Here is a 14,749-nt window from a genome sequence, read left to right as displayed (position 1 = left end):
TTGCCATCGCTTGCGCTTTCTCAGTTACCTGCTGGGAGATAAGGCAGGAGCTGTGCTGAAGCCTCCTCCCAGATTTCCGCATTCAATCCTGTTCCTTTGTACCTGCCAGCATTTCATTTCCTGAATTCTTTGTGTTCAGAATAGTTTAAGTGATTGCAGTTTCACACAACCTATGCTGAGCTGGCGACAAAGCGGAGAAAAGGTCCGTAACTGCTTTCATAAGAAGGCACGCTAGGTGAGCCAGGACTTTCCTGGGATAACTGAAGAAGGATATGTTAGAGGTGTGCAAAATAGTGAGATACTTGCAGACAAGTCAGCTCTTCACTCTCTCTCTTCCAATATAAGAACATGGGGGCATCAAATAGGCCATCAAGGTTGGACATGAGGAAAAGGTTCTTCACCCGGAGGGTGCTGGACACTGGAACAGGCTCCCCAGGGAGGTGTCACGGCCCCAACCTGACAGTGTTCAAGAAGAGACTGGACAACGTCCTCAGAGACGTGGTGTGACCTGTGGGGTGTCCTGTGCAGGGACAGGAGTTGGACTCGATGATCCTTGTGGGTCCCTTCCAACTCAGGATGTTCTGTGATCATTCTATGATGAAATGAAGGCAGCCAGCTCCAAGCAAACCAAAGTAAGTGTCACTGATATGTTTCCTTGGTGGAACTCCTTGCTGCAGAGTGTTGGTATCATCACTATTTCCATGGGGAGAGAAGGCAAGCTCATGAAAACAAAATCCAAAGAAAGTTACTGAATAGAGAGAAACCATGTCTATCTCACAAAGTCCCTGAGCAGAAAATAACTGGGAGCTGAGAGGGGTAAATCTTGTTCTTCCACTTGTGGAGGCAGCACACTGGCCTAGAAAGATCTTTGTTCTCACCCAGGACAGTTGTTCTGATGTTCTTTGCCAGGCCCATTTTTCTGCCTCTTTTTGAAATTTTTCACCTTATTTCAAAGGCATCTGCCTTGTGGTGTGGCTGGGCTACTGCTGTCCTCCCTGTTGTCTCCTGAAGATGACTTTCTCCAGGATTTCTGAGTGAGGTAGCAGGGTGCAATGGAAAAAAGTGTGTAATAAAAGCCATGATCTTTGCACTACCAGCCTTGCTCACCTGATAATGGTGGCGACTGAAAGTCCAGGAAAGATTTGTATGGACAGTATGGACAGACAACAGCCTTGGCTGTACCGACGCAGGTTTTTGTCCCCGCATATCCCAGGGAGTCTTAAAGCACTTATGCAGCTGATGTAAGGCAGAGAAGTTGTCTGAGCTCCTTCCCAAACGAGCCAGATGTTGTGGACAACGAGGCATTCGGAGATATCGCGGCTGTAGGACGGGACAGCCCCTGGCAGATGTGCCTGTGTGCATGACGGAAAGTATTTCCAGTTTTCCTAAGGCAAACAAAACCAAAGGGATACCTCAGCTATGATAAATCACAGAAATGGAACAATGTTTTTTAAATTTAGCAGAACGTTGTGGTAGGAATACGTATTTGGGACCTGAAGCTTGACAGATACAAGCTAGAAATAGCGACATGTTTCAGTCATTCAGGGCTCGCTACAACAATTTATAGAATCACAGAATCATAGAAAGTCTTGAGTTGGAAGGGACCCACAAGGATCATCGAGTCCAACTCCTGTCCCTGCACAGGACACCCCACAGTTCACATTGTGTGTCTGAGGACGTTGTCCAGTCTCTTCTTGAACACTGTCAGGTTGGGGCCGTGACACCTCCCTGGGGAGCCTGTTCCAGTGCTCAAGGTTTGCAATAGATCTTCCACACACAGATTCTTTTTTTTCCATTGTTGAGATTGGATACTTTTCTCAGCAGTTATATCCTTCCAGGAATCCACGTAGGAAAGTGTTCAAGCCTATAGCTCTTAGGATATTAAAATTAACTATTCTTTGAGCTGCATCATTCTGGAAATCACCTTCTTAGAAAGAAATAAGGAAGAAAAAACTTGCAAGGGGAATTTCAGTTCTTCTCCTCACCTGGTCTTGTTCTGTTTCTAACCATAAAGGTGAGATGGATGGTTTATCATCAAAGGGAAACAGTTGTGATAGATCTCCCTTGTCACTTAGACAGCTTGTCAAATGGTGACTGAATAGCAAACGTCATATATTACTCATTCGTATGAATTACTGCAGCTACGCTGGAATGACTGGGAGGTCAAAAGGCTTTTTAGCAAAGGGCAGACTCTCTGAAGTGACTTTTGAAACCGCCTGGAGCCTGAATATACTTTCAAAGGGAGGCTGCTGGGCTTTCGGATTCCCTTTGTAGTCTGGTAAAACCTTTTATTGACTTATCATCAGGGGATTGTGAGGAAAAAGGGAAAAAACATTAATGAGAAGCGATACCATTTGATCTTTGCCCTTTCCCATTGTGTTTTTGATCAGCAAGTCTTGCTTCGCAGAAAACTTGTAGCGGGATTTTGTATTTATGTTAGAATGTTTTCTCTCTCCTGTGCCGGATGTGGTTTGGCTTTTTCTCCTGGGAATGTATGTTTTTGTTTGACTATTCAAGTGTTCCTGAAGTGGGTGAATGAATCATGGAAATTCCGTATTACGTACGGGTGGAAAGATAATAGAGCATTATATCTGAGCCCTTCACGGTGAGTTTGCCTTGTCTGCTTTGCAGGTAAAAAATGGATTCGTGTCTTTCTAGTAAACACACAGTTTAGAGGATGGAAGAGTCAGCTGGGCTGTTGTAATTATTTAACACAGGCATTTCCAAACTGTACTTAATTTGCTGCTTAGGGGAACACAAGCGGCTCTGCCGTCGCGTATCACCCAGAGCAGGAGCCAAAATCAGCGCTCAGGTGTCCTAATGATAACAATTCTTGGGTTAGAAAACCGGAAAGACACCCTGTTTCTAAGCTACTTATTTTGTGTTTGCTTTTGAGTTACATTTTAACTTACCAGAGTCCGGTTAGATGGCAAGTGTGTGAGTGGATCCCCCAAGAGATACGAGCACGTGCCAAACTCGTGACATGCAATGAGGCTTTTTGCTCCTAATGCCAACTCCGAATTTTAGCAGGAGCGAGCAATCTGCGAAGCGCAGCCCTGTGGCTTGTATCAGATGGCTTTGCATTGGAAAATTGCTGTCTTCGAGTGGATAATGGCACTTTTACCAGCATTTTTAAATCTGAGGATGAAAAACATTGCGTGAGAATGGTAAAAGGCAAAGCCTTTTAATACTGAATGTCAAGAATGTGGTGTTTTGGGAGTATGGAGGGGTATTGAATGCTGCCTCTTTTTCATCTCCTCTCCTGTTCTCTTTTCCAGGTATCTTTATTTTCCTAAAAAAAAGCTTCATGTGAGGCTTGATCCTCATCTCGCCTGGCAGTTCTAGGAATGGGACATTATGTTAATCAATAGGAATCTAGAAGACAATCACTTAATGGTATGAAATAATTATTTTTCTTGGCAGAAAAGAGGATCAATCCATCCAAAGACCCCCTTGACAAGACTTCAGACACACCAAACCCAGAAGTACAGCTTAATATAGTGTCCAGGTCGCCTTCCATGTCCCTCGTGCCCACCATGAGCTCTCCTGATTAGTTTGCAAGGCTCCCCTCCCCAACTGGATTTGTGCGTGTCAAAGGACATGAGACCTGAGCTATTTCTGTCCATCCTTGGGATGTTTTCTGTAGTGCAAAAAACCCCACAACCCTCCCAGAAAGAGAACTTCCAGGCAATAATACCCTTTTCTTCATTTATGCTGATTATGTCTCTGGCTCGCAGCTCTTGGCAGTCTTCTCAGGTGTGCTGCACAAGGAGATCTTTCTTCCCAGCTTGTGGGTTACACCCTCTGGACTTCTATCATTCACTTTGCATTTCATTCACAAATCTGTGGTTCATGGGTTCTTCCCAGGAAGGGCACTCGATTTACCTTGAAGACCAGCTGTTCACAGACCACAAGCTAAGAAAACAAATGTCAGAGGCACAAAAAGTGCTTATTTTAGGATTTAATCCAATTTCTTTGGAGCTACTGTCCAAGTATGGCACCAATGTCACCCATATCTGTCAATTCCTCTTTCTCAATGCATCAAACAGTGTATTAAACATGTGCTTGCGATGCATTTTAGCTGTATTTTCCCACAGGTGATTGCATTTCTATGTACCCTCAAAGCCTCTTGCAAACATGTCCAGGGCTTTGGAGCTGGCTGGGCTCTTGTTGCCAAATTTAAACTGGAGAAACGGGGTAGAGCCCAGGGGAGCCCAGCTACTCAGAGTTTTCTAGATTTAGTTCAAACTGCAGCCAAGCGGAGCTGAGAGCTAGTGCAGCCCTGGAGCACGGTTGTTTATTTGCTATGGAGGAAATAGAAGTGCCATTCAGTAGGAATTGGCTCCCGAGCTTTCCCAGCTGCTGGATGACGAGCATCTCTCATGGGTCAGCTTCTCTGTGGGAACAGGGAGAACCAATCTGTTCTTCACCGTGGCTCCTCTTTGGCTACTAACAAACGCAGCCTCAATTAGAAGCAGCTCCAGGGGCAGATATTGCTCTGTGAGACGCTGAGTCCCGGGAGCAGGAAATCCCAAGTTTCTCTCCATCTCCTCCAGGTAGGTCACTCCAGGCTGGACCATCAAGCTGACCCTATTTCCTCATCATCGAGGACTTTGTCCAATCCAGCGGGAAAGGCTTGCTCTTTGCAGCCAACATAACCAACCTCGTTGCCAATTCCTCTTTCCAGACATCACAGGATCCCAGACTGGTTGGGGTTGAAGGGACCTCTGGAGATCATCCAGTCCAACCCACCTGCTAAAGCAGGGTCACCAGAGCAGATCACACAGGGTCGTGTCCAGGTGGGTTTGAATGTCTCCAGAGAAGGAGACTCCACAACCTCTCTGGGCAGCCTGGTCCAGGCTCTGGCACCTCACAGGAAAGAAGTTTCTCCTCATATTCAGATGGAACCTCCTGTGTTTCAGTCTGTGCCCATTGCCCCTCATCCTGTCATTGGGCACCACTGAACAGAGTCTGGTCCATCCTCTTGACACCCACCCTGGAGTTATTTATCAGCATAAATAAGATCCCCTCTCAGCTTCTCTTCTCCAGGCTGAGCAGCCCCAGCTCTCTCAGTCTTTCCTCAACAAAAAGATGCTCCAGACCCCTCATCTTCTTCATAGCCCTCCACTGGACTCCCTCCAGTAATTCCTTGTTCTTCTTAAACTGGTGAGCCCAGACCTGGACACAGTAACCGGTTAAAACAGGGATATGCATGGTTAAAACAGGTTTATGGCTCATTTCTCTGAAGTCCTTTAATTTACAAAGCTCTGCTTCCATCTGTAGGCTGGTGGAGACCCTTTGCTGAGGCTGCGGGGCACGTGTGCGTGGGCAGAGCTGCAGCCTCTTCTCCATTAGCATCCCACCATGCCCAGTCTGGCCCAGCAGCTCTGGTTGGCTCCCGTGCTGGACGGGGACAGCCATCCTTACGGCTTGCAGGCTCAGGAACCACGTTTCAAACACAGGTAAAGAGCGTACGGCCACGAGGTGCACGTTGTCCTGCGCTGGTTGCAAATACTATGGTGGCTTCAGCACCTGGGGACTTCGATGTGCTTTGCAGGTATCAATTCCAGCGGTGACAACAGCAGTAAAGGGCAGTCACAAGAGTACAAGGTCTGGCAGAAAACGGCCTGCAAACACTGTATACATGAAATGGAAAATTTTGCACGGCTATTATTTAATATTTGGTTGAAGCTGGGAAATCTGATTCTCCACGTTTTTCTTGCCGTTTTCCCCAGATGTTTGAGCTGGCTCTGCAGCCTCACCCCAGTCGTGCAGGTGCGAACCTCCGGCAGGCAGCTGAGCGGGTTTTATAAAACCTTAAAATGCTCGAAGGCAATTTGCAGACACGACTATTTTCGTCCGAGGTGCAGGCTTTTCTCCAAACTTTTTATCCAGATAACCCCGAACCATTTCAGTCAGCATTTAATGGGGAGGCTGGGAGTTTTCTGAGTGTTTCAGCTGCACTGGTGGATCCTCATCCCGTGCTTTATATGTTGCTCGTGCCTGGTGACAAACTTATTTTGGAAAGAGACTATAATTTGAATAAAACGTGGTGTTTACCGAGCTGCAGCTTGGACACAAGACTTTTACCCTGCAGCTGCATGGAAGGCATCAAACTCGGACGCTGGGAGAGCCCTGTCCCCTCCGCTTTTGGGCTCTGAATGCCGTCCCCCGGCTTGCTACGCTGAAATGAGATTTTCCTTTTTGTCTTACCGGCGGGAGAGGTTTGCGTGGCAGAGGCTTAATGCCCTGAGTGTTTTGTCACATATTGGAACAGGCTGCCCAGGGCAGCGGTGGAGTCACCATCCCTGGAGGGGTTGGACATGGAGATGAGGTTCTCAGGACACGGGGCAGTGCCAGGGCTGGGTTATGGTTGGACTCGGTGATCTTGAGGGGCTTTTCCAACCAAAAATGACTCTGTGATGATACCCCACTCCAGCAGCGCGGTGTGTCTGAGGGGCTCAGGCCTGCCTTGGAGGAGGAAGCGAGGATCTAGCGACCCCGGGGCTCCGCCGTTCGGGCGGGCCGGGTGCAGGCTCCGCGTCCCCGCAGGCGCCTCAGGCCGGTGCTCGCAGGGGAGGAGCTGGAGGAGGCGGAGGAGCCTTGAGGCGGAGCCGGGGCGGGCCGAAGCGGGAGGCGGCTGGAAAACAGGCCGGCGCTGGTTCCGGGCCCGCAGTGCCCCAGCAGCCGCCGCAGCCGCGCCGGGAGCCGCCAGCCGCGGGGAGGGCAGCGAGGCGCCGAGGCGAGCCGGGCGGGCGGCCAGACCCCGTCCCCTCCGGCCACCGCAGAGAGAGGTACGGGACGGGGCGGGGGGGAGGCGGCGGAGGCTCTTCCCCGCTTGCCGGGGGGTCCCGCTTCCCAGGGGGGCGAGGGGTCGTTCCCTTGGTCGTTCCCCCCGCAGCACCTGCCGCGCCCCGGCCCGTCCCTCGGCCACCCCGCAGCCCGGCTCCCTCCTTCTAAAAAACACGGCCGAGGAGGATTCCCAGCCCGCGGTGGGGCCGTGGGGCAGGGCTGGGGGGTGTTTGCCGGAGGGACCTGCCCCTGCACCCCATGCCATGCGCCCGGCTTCACTAAACGGCCTCATAAACGTGCCCGCCCTCGTTCCTCAGCCCCCCAAAATTCCCCCGGCTGGTGCAGCACCGAGCCCGGGTGGGTGTCTGATCCCAGCCCGTGGTTTTGGGGAGGGATGGGGAACCAAGAAACACCTCGGCGTGGGCGCGCAGGGCTTGGCCAAGGGGAGAGAACCCACCGATGTCTGCCGTCTCATTGGAGTATTTATTATTATTATTATTATTATTTTAATTTTTTCCCCCCATGTGTTTATGCCAGCGTATCGCGCCTCCGCTTTCTCTGCCTCAGCATTTCGGGCGATGACACGAAGAATAAAGGTTAAGTAGGGAAGTCGCCGCCGTCATCTGCTGCGTGAGGCGGGATGTAAATTACGAGCCGCGAAGACTTGCGGTTCGTTCGCGTGTTGGTGTCTCCTGTTTACACGAAGCTGTGACAGTACCGGGGGGGCTTGGCAGTTCCCACCGGTCTCGTGTTTTCAGTCAAACCCATTGACTTCTGGAGAATTGCTCCGTCTCTTCCGCTGCGATGGGCGAGGGGTTAATCCCGGACGCGCAGCAGCGAAACGTGCGAAGCCAATTGTCGCTTAGCGAACCTGACCTCAAAACAAAGCTTTTTAGCTATTTACATCCTCAGCCCCAGAAATAACAGCTCGCTCCGCTGGATCCTTGCTCTTTTATCACCCCTAAAACTCCTTTTGTGTGATGTATAAGCACGCTGTCTCGAACCCGGCGCTGTAATTGTCCCGATACATTAGATGTAAACGCAAGCTTTACATAAAAGTGAAACGCTGTGTATGAGCTAACGCGCGTCCACTCCGTGATCCTGCACAAACGGGGTCGAGTCCGGAGCTCTGTCCTCAGCTCACCCCCTGGATCCGCTTTTCCCTCAGCCCGTACGACACGGTCCCGTTCCTGGAGTTACCAGACAGGTTTAGTGGGGGGACGAGAAATCAGCCTCGGGGCGTTTCTGTGCCTTGTGCGAGAATGCTGGCGTTTTTTTCAGTCTTTTACAAGTGTTGCTTTATTGACTTAGTGATAACATTTTGCTCTCGCGGGTCCTTTTCCCTTTCCGGATTGTTAGCCCAGCGCTTACTAATCTTTCATGGCGCTGCTGCGGAACAGATGTACGGTGTTTTTCAGTGAGTAGCAAGGTCTGTAGTTCCAGCTGGCTTTGCCTCTAAAAAAGACAAGTATTGCCTTTCCATTGTACCCCCGTTGTGGAGCTGGACTGGGAAACGGGTTCAGATGACTGCTGAGCTGGTAAAAAAGAAAAAAATGATGGTCTTAGGTTTGGATCCAAATCATTACATAGCTGCTGAAATGTTTCCCTGGGCATCTTGGGGTTTAGAGGAGCATCTAGCTGGTATTTTGGCCAAACCGTATGTGGAAATAGGCGCAGAGGTGCTGATCGGCAGGTCCTGAAAATGCTGGTTGATGTTGGGCACCGTGGCCCTTTATCCTTTTGCTCGCGGGAGCAGCTGCTCTTGACTCTACCGCTTTGTGCTTTCTTGAGATGATGGAGCATGTGGCTGGAACACCATGAACACCCCACATGTGTCCTGGGAGCCCCTTTCTTTGTCTTCACTGTTGCTGCAAGCACTCCTGGATAGCCCTCTCTGGGTTTCATTGGAAGGGCTATCTTGTCCTTGTGTCTTCTCCACCAAAATGTGTCTGAGTGCTGTCACAAATTAACCGAGATGTCTCTGAAACACAGTGTTTTCCTGGGATGGGGGAATCTCAGTTGACTTGGTGGGATTGGAGAGGTTGAGGTAGAGTTTGGAAAGCTCTGTGAAACTGTTAACATTGCTCACAAGCATAAACCTGTTGTTTATGGCAAGGCTGTCAAGCTCATTTTCACCGGGGGCCACATCGGCCTCGCGGTTGCCTTCAAAGGGCCGAATGTAGTTTTAGGAATGTATAGATGTAGGAGTAGTTACATTTATACAGTCCTAAAATTACATTCGGCCCTTTGAAGGCAACCGTGAGGCCAGTGTGGTGAAAATGAATTTGACACCCCTGGTTTATGGGGTCCCTACAGAACCCTTTGGTCTAAAGGTGTGATGGTGCTTTTACTGGTCTCCACCTTAGCCAAGTGGTGTGATTTGGGTTTTTCACAATCTTCCATCTGCAAAAGGTGGTGGATTCTTGCCCGTCCCCGCCTCAGAAGCTTGGAGGGGTATTGCTGCCTGGAATTAATTCCTGCTGCCTGCTACACAAGTAGAGCTGCCCGTCCTTTCAACCCCATTTATATCACTTCATGTTTTCTATGGCCGTCATCCCACAGAAAAGTGATCCCTTCCCCTGCAATCAAAGATTCTCCAATTAATTTCCCGCTGGCCCAAATGGCGATGCTGACTTCTGAAGTATGTGGATTTACCGTCTGTGTATGATTTGGTTATCTGAAAAAGAAATAGAAATTATTTTCTCGTTGCCTTTGATGAATATTAGAACACAGCCTGTTGTATTTCACAAATCTAACTGCTGTCTCTTTCAGTAACTGTAATTAACAGACCAGAAAATGGAAAAATGTAGAAATGCCCTTTCTCAGTGGCCACAGACTTTAGTCCTCTCCAGAAGTTAATGAAGTCAAGTCTATGGAAATTAAATAACTGATTTTTCTTTAGCTCTGTTGGTAAGCTGGTAAGTTGTGCCAGAGTGGTAAACAATAAACTAAACGGATATAAATATTACCTCTTGGAAACGAAGTGGGTGGAGAATGGATTTGAACTCTTCCTTCTCAAGAGAGCGTCTAAATCATCTGGCTTGAGGATCTGTCCTGCTTGGGTGCAGAAATTAATGAAAATTTTCAACCACTGTTTTTGTCAGCTCTTGTTGGTGTGTTGGCTTTGATGTGTCCAGGTATCCCATGCTCTGTGTAGAGGGTACGTGGGTGCGTGCACAGTAATATCATTTGAGTTTATATTAGTCACCATGGAAATTGGTTACAGATCTTTTGCTTTTTTTTTTTTTTTTAAAAAAAATGATGTTTCTGTGGTTTCTTTTTATTTTAAGAAAAGATTCCAGAAATACCATGGGTGGGAATACGAACTACTTGGAAAATAAAACTTTATGGCGATTCCATTAGCACCATGTGTGTTGTGGCACCTGAGGAGCAGGTTGATGTGGTGCAGCTGTTTCATGTGATGTGTGGCTCTGCTCTGGAGATTGGCTTTGTAGAACCGGAGTCTGAGGTCCTCTGTTTGTGTCTGTGTATACTTGTGAACGTATTTGGGGAGCCTCTGGGGTTCAGCTCCTCCCTGTACCTTCTGAGAGTCCACCACAACCTGTAATGAAGCTTCGTGAGGTTCAACTTGACACATGCAAGCATCTTAAGTAGGTTGTCACCAGTTGGTGTTTCAGTGGTTGTGCTCTTTGGCTGTGTAGGATGCATGAACTTCATGGAATCAGAGAGTAGTTTGGGTTGGAAAGGACCTTCCCAGCTCGCCCAGTGCCCCCCCTGCCATGAGCAGGGACATCTGCACCAGCTCAGGTTGCTCAGAGCCCCGTCCAGCCTGGCCTGGGATGTCTCCAGGGATGGTTCAGCCACCACCTCTCTGGCCAACCTGGGCCAGGCTCTCACTACCCTCTGTGTAGAAAATTTCTTCTTCATGTCTAGTCTGAATCTTCCAAGAATCTTTCATGGCGCTGACCTTTACCTTAACCTGACCAGAGTGTGTCCATCATGTCACCAATACGTAGAGCTGTTCCACTGCGGTTTGGACGTGTTCTTTATTCACTGTAGGGGAAGAAAAGGCTTTGGATACCCAAGGCAGCACCCATGAGGGACCCTGCGGTAGGGATCGAGCTGCAGGCTGGAGGAAAGATGCAGGTGGTGAGGATTCAACCTGCACCCCACGATGCCCACCCGGGCTGTGGGTAACACACCACGTGGGGCTTTATAACAACCTGACAGCAGCAGGACACAGACCTTGGCTTTGCGAAACGCGCTCTATATACTGGTGACCTTTTCCTCTGGAGATCTTGAAATGCAGTAGGTTTTTTAAAAGTGGTGTTGCTTTGGCGAATTTTAATCATGTCACAGAATCATAAAACAGTTTGGGTGGGAAGGGACTTTCACAGCTCATCCAGTCCAACCCCTGCCATGAGCAGGGACATCTTCACCCAGATCAAGTTGCCCCATCCTTGGTTTTAAGTGCGATTTTTGGTGGTATTTTTTCTTTTTTTATTGCCACTGGAGGTTTTATTTGTTTGTTGTTGGGTTGTTTTTTTTTTGGTGATATCTTGATGCCGGGGACATGATGTTGTCAGGATGGGTGCAGCGGGGGTTTGTCCTGGGTTGCTCTGAAGGTACCGAGATAACCTCACCAGCAGGAATGCAACGCAAGAGGGGTCAAAAAGCCCTTTCCTGCTGTTCACGCTGGAGTTTGATCCCACAGCTATTTCAGGGTCAGTCTCTGCTCCCAGACCATCCTTTAAGCCTGGGTAAAACAAGCCGGCGTTTGTTAGTGCGCTGGGATAACTCAAAATGATGGTGGCTGGGACCTCGCCGGGTCTGAGGGAAGTGGATTTTGCAGACTCAGAGTTGTGATTTACACAGGGCTTTGGGTGTCCCGTGTTCTTCCTTCAGAGCTGTTCTCCACATCATCCTCGGAGACGTTTGTCTCATTTCCGAGAGCAGGAAGATGGAGGGACAGTGACAGAAAGGATGTCCCAGTAAGTGAGGCGGATTCTCAGCGGTGGGGAGCCCAGGGAGCTGAACTAGTGTAAATAAAGACAATTTCAGCATGTGGGGAATCTTCAGTTTTGGTCACTTGCATTTCTTTTATCCAATAGGTCTTGAAAGGGTTGCAGGGTCTTCATAATGGCTTAAAAATTTCATTAGAATCCTTTTTTTTTTTTTTTTTTTTTTTTGGGTACTTACTGAGTTCAAAGGCAGCAACTACCTCTTAAGAAAAAAGAAAATACTTGTTTTCCTGGCTGACAAAGTAGAGAGCAAAATGGAAGCAGAGAATTTCTGAAGAATGGATAGTTGTTTGTTCATGTCTTTGTCGTTCATATTTCTGCATAATGCCAGATTTTTCTTAAGTGTGTCCTCTCGATTTAGCTGAGTGGCATTTAACAGCGTAGGTTGCTGGCATGCTTGGAATGACTGAAATATTGGACAGGACATGATGATGTTTGTGCAGTTTGAGGAGAGAAAAAAAAGAAAAGACACTTTGTTTTTGATCATTTCAGTTGTGAAGTACCTACCCATGCTGTTAATGTGTCCAGAAAATACCTGTTCTAAGCTAAGCAGGTAGTCCTGGCCTATCTCTAAGCTTGAGAATAGCATGAAAAGGAGCAGTTTATTTTCCTTTATGAGAGCTCTGTTCAGTTTAATTCATTCAGGAGGGCAGGTGGGGAATGATTTTTCTCCCAAAGACATTTTACAGGTGTAACATTCAAGTGTGCAAACCTCGTGTTTCTGTTGGATGGACAGACGTTTAGTCTGAAACAGAATTAAAAATTCTTCTGTCCCATGGGCACGCGTGTTCCAGGATGTAGGTGTGACCTCCTGCTTTGATCTCCAATCTTCTTCTAACAGGATCTTCTTTTTTGGAATCAGTCGCGATCCCAGAGGACTCTGCCAGGAAAACGTGCATCCTTAGGGTGTCTGGTGATCCATTCCTTGAACCCCTAAAAATCACAGATCCTTTTGGAATGCCTGGGTAGCTGGGAGGAGCATCATTTTGCAAGGCACCGTTTTCAGCAGGGAAACTGCTTTAAGGTATTTTCGCTGTGCTGTCCTGTCTCCGACTGGTTGTTCTTCTCTTGCGTAACTTCTCCACCTCCATCAGAGTTTAGTTTTACAGGTGATTTACGCAAATTTAAGGTGCTACTTCTAGCGAAAGGTTTGGCCCTGTCCTTGAGCCTGTTCTGCCGTGACTGTGGGTGAGAGATCGCACACCTGGCAGCAGGTTATTACTTATTTTGATGGGGTTATTTTTCAGTAGGATCCCATCCCTGGCCTGTCCCGTGACTGCCGCTGTCAGGGCTGCCCTTCTTAAGGACAGTGCAAACTTAGATCGAAGTTTCCTGGGATTGTAGCATTGACAAGAATGAGCCAGGAGGAGCTGTGGGGGGCACGCGACGAAGCAAAAACTCCTAAAAAAACCCCAACCCTTTGCTACTAAAGTTGATAGCTCAAGCTCTAACCCTGAGAGAAAGGTCAGTACTTTGGGTTTTGCAGTTTACACTTTGCTTGGCTGGTCTGATCTCCCAGAACACGATGTGCTGTTAATTAATGCTTACAGAAGCACAGCGCTTCCGATAATGTAGCAGACTGAATTAAATGTCTCTTTTATAGTCCTAGGGAGCTCACACCATTGCTCCAGTCATACAATAGCATCTGGTGCCTCTATTTGGACTTTGAAGTCGACTTGACAAAGGGCTGAATGTGACCACAGGCTTTAGGGTTAAGCGCTGGGTCATTACACTCTTTGTCCCCTTGATTCCCTTGGGGTGGCCTCCAGGACCGTGTGGTGGCCTCCAGGACCATGTGGTGGGCTCCCTGCCCACAGGCAAGCTGGTAGGAGGCCCTGAAGGTCGCTGATTTTGGGGATGAACAAAAGCCAGCCTTAACTAGGAGTTTCTGCCTGAAGGGTTGATGCAGGTGGGATTTGTCGTGCCCCCAGCTGAGCAGAGGGACAGGTGAGAGTCTGTGAGGCCAAGCGAAGGATCTGTGAGCTTTTTTTGTCCTTAGAAGCACAGACGTTTTGCTCGGGGCTTCCCCAAAACGTGAAAAGGGTTCAGTCCTGATGATCTTACACGTGAAAACATTCTGGGGAGGAACAGAAGAATGGCCTAAGGAGAAAAAGAAAAAAAAAAAATCTGCAAAGTGAGATGAGAAGGATGCAAAGTGGAAGAAAAAGGGCAGATGGGCTCCTGCTAACAAGATCTGTGGGGTGGGAGAGGGAATGTCTGGTTGGGAAGGCTGTGATGGGGAGCTCCTGTTCTTCCTTGTTCTGTAAGACCAATTTTTTTTGCGTTACCTCTGTATTGCTTCTCCAGAAACAGAGGAGTTCCCATGTGGGAACGGGCAACTGCTGCACGCAGGATCTTATGGCATTTTTCTGCTGAATTATGGAAATATTAGGGAGCTCGTGTGCTCTGGGGCTGCTGCCGATATGTTCTGCTGTCATATTTCTGTTGTAAGCAAAGAAGAGCAGGACAGAAGGGGCCTTAATAGATTGTCTAATCTGACCTCCTGGGTCAGATCTATCTAAACTTTCCCAGCAGATATTTGTCCAACGTAGTTGTTAAAAGCCTCCAGTGATGGACTCTCCCCATCCTCCCTGAGTGATCCTTTAAAGCCCTTCATTGTTCTTACCATTACCAAGATTTTCCTGGTTTCTGACGCCGATTTCTCGGGCTGCAGTTGAACATTGCTGACCCCTTGCCCTTTTGTTACTGTGCAGAGCAAGCTGTTCCATCCTCTACAGCAGAATTTGGGAATAGCTGGGCCATGTCTCTCTTGAGCTGCAGGGCCCAGAACTTGCCTGCAGAGCTCAGTCTGGTACCCACCTGTACTGGGCTGACACACAATTTCATGACTCTCCTATGGAGACTTTGGGGTATGGTCATAGAATCATTGAATCATTTGGTTGGAAAAGACCCTCAAGATCATTGAGTCTAACCGTTCCCCAACCCCTGGCACTGCCCTATGTCCTGAGAACCTC

General features: G+C 48.4%; 1 protein-coding gene across 1 annotated transcript in view; it reads left to right on the top strand.

The window, feature by feature from the left end:
- Window positions 1-6,701: 6,701 nt before the first annotated feature.
- The window catches only part of SMOX (spermine oxidase), a 57,203-nt gene continuing 49,155 nt past the window's right edge, over window positions 6,702-14,749 (top strand). Inside the window, exon 1 of the mRNA XM_065634064.1 lies at window positions 6,702-6,794. The gene's annotated coding sequence lies outside the window, so the exon portion shown is untranslated. The remainder of the gene's footprint in view (window positions 6,795-14,749) is intronic.

This window comes from Caloenas nicobarica, chromosome 4 (assembly GCF_036013445.1).
Source record: "Caloenas nicobarica isolate bCalNic1 chromosome 4, bCalNic1.hap1, whole genome shotgun sequence".
NCBI classification, from domain to species: domain Eukaryota; kingdom Metazoa; phylum Chordata; class Aves; order Columbiformes; family Columbidae; genus Caloenas; species Caloenas nicobarica.
The sequence above is the reverse complement of the archived record's forward strand: the minus strand, read 5'-3'. Positions and strand labels throughout refer to the sequence as shown.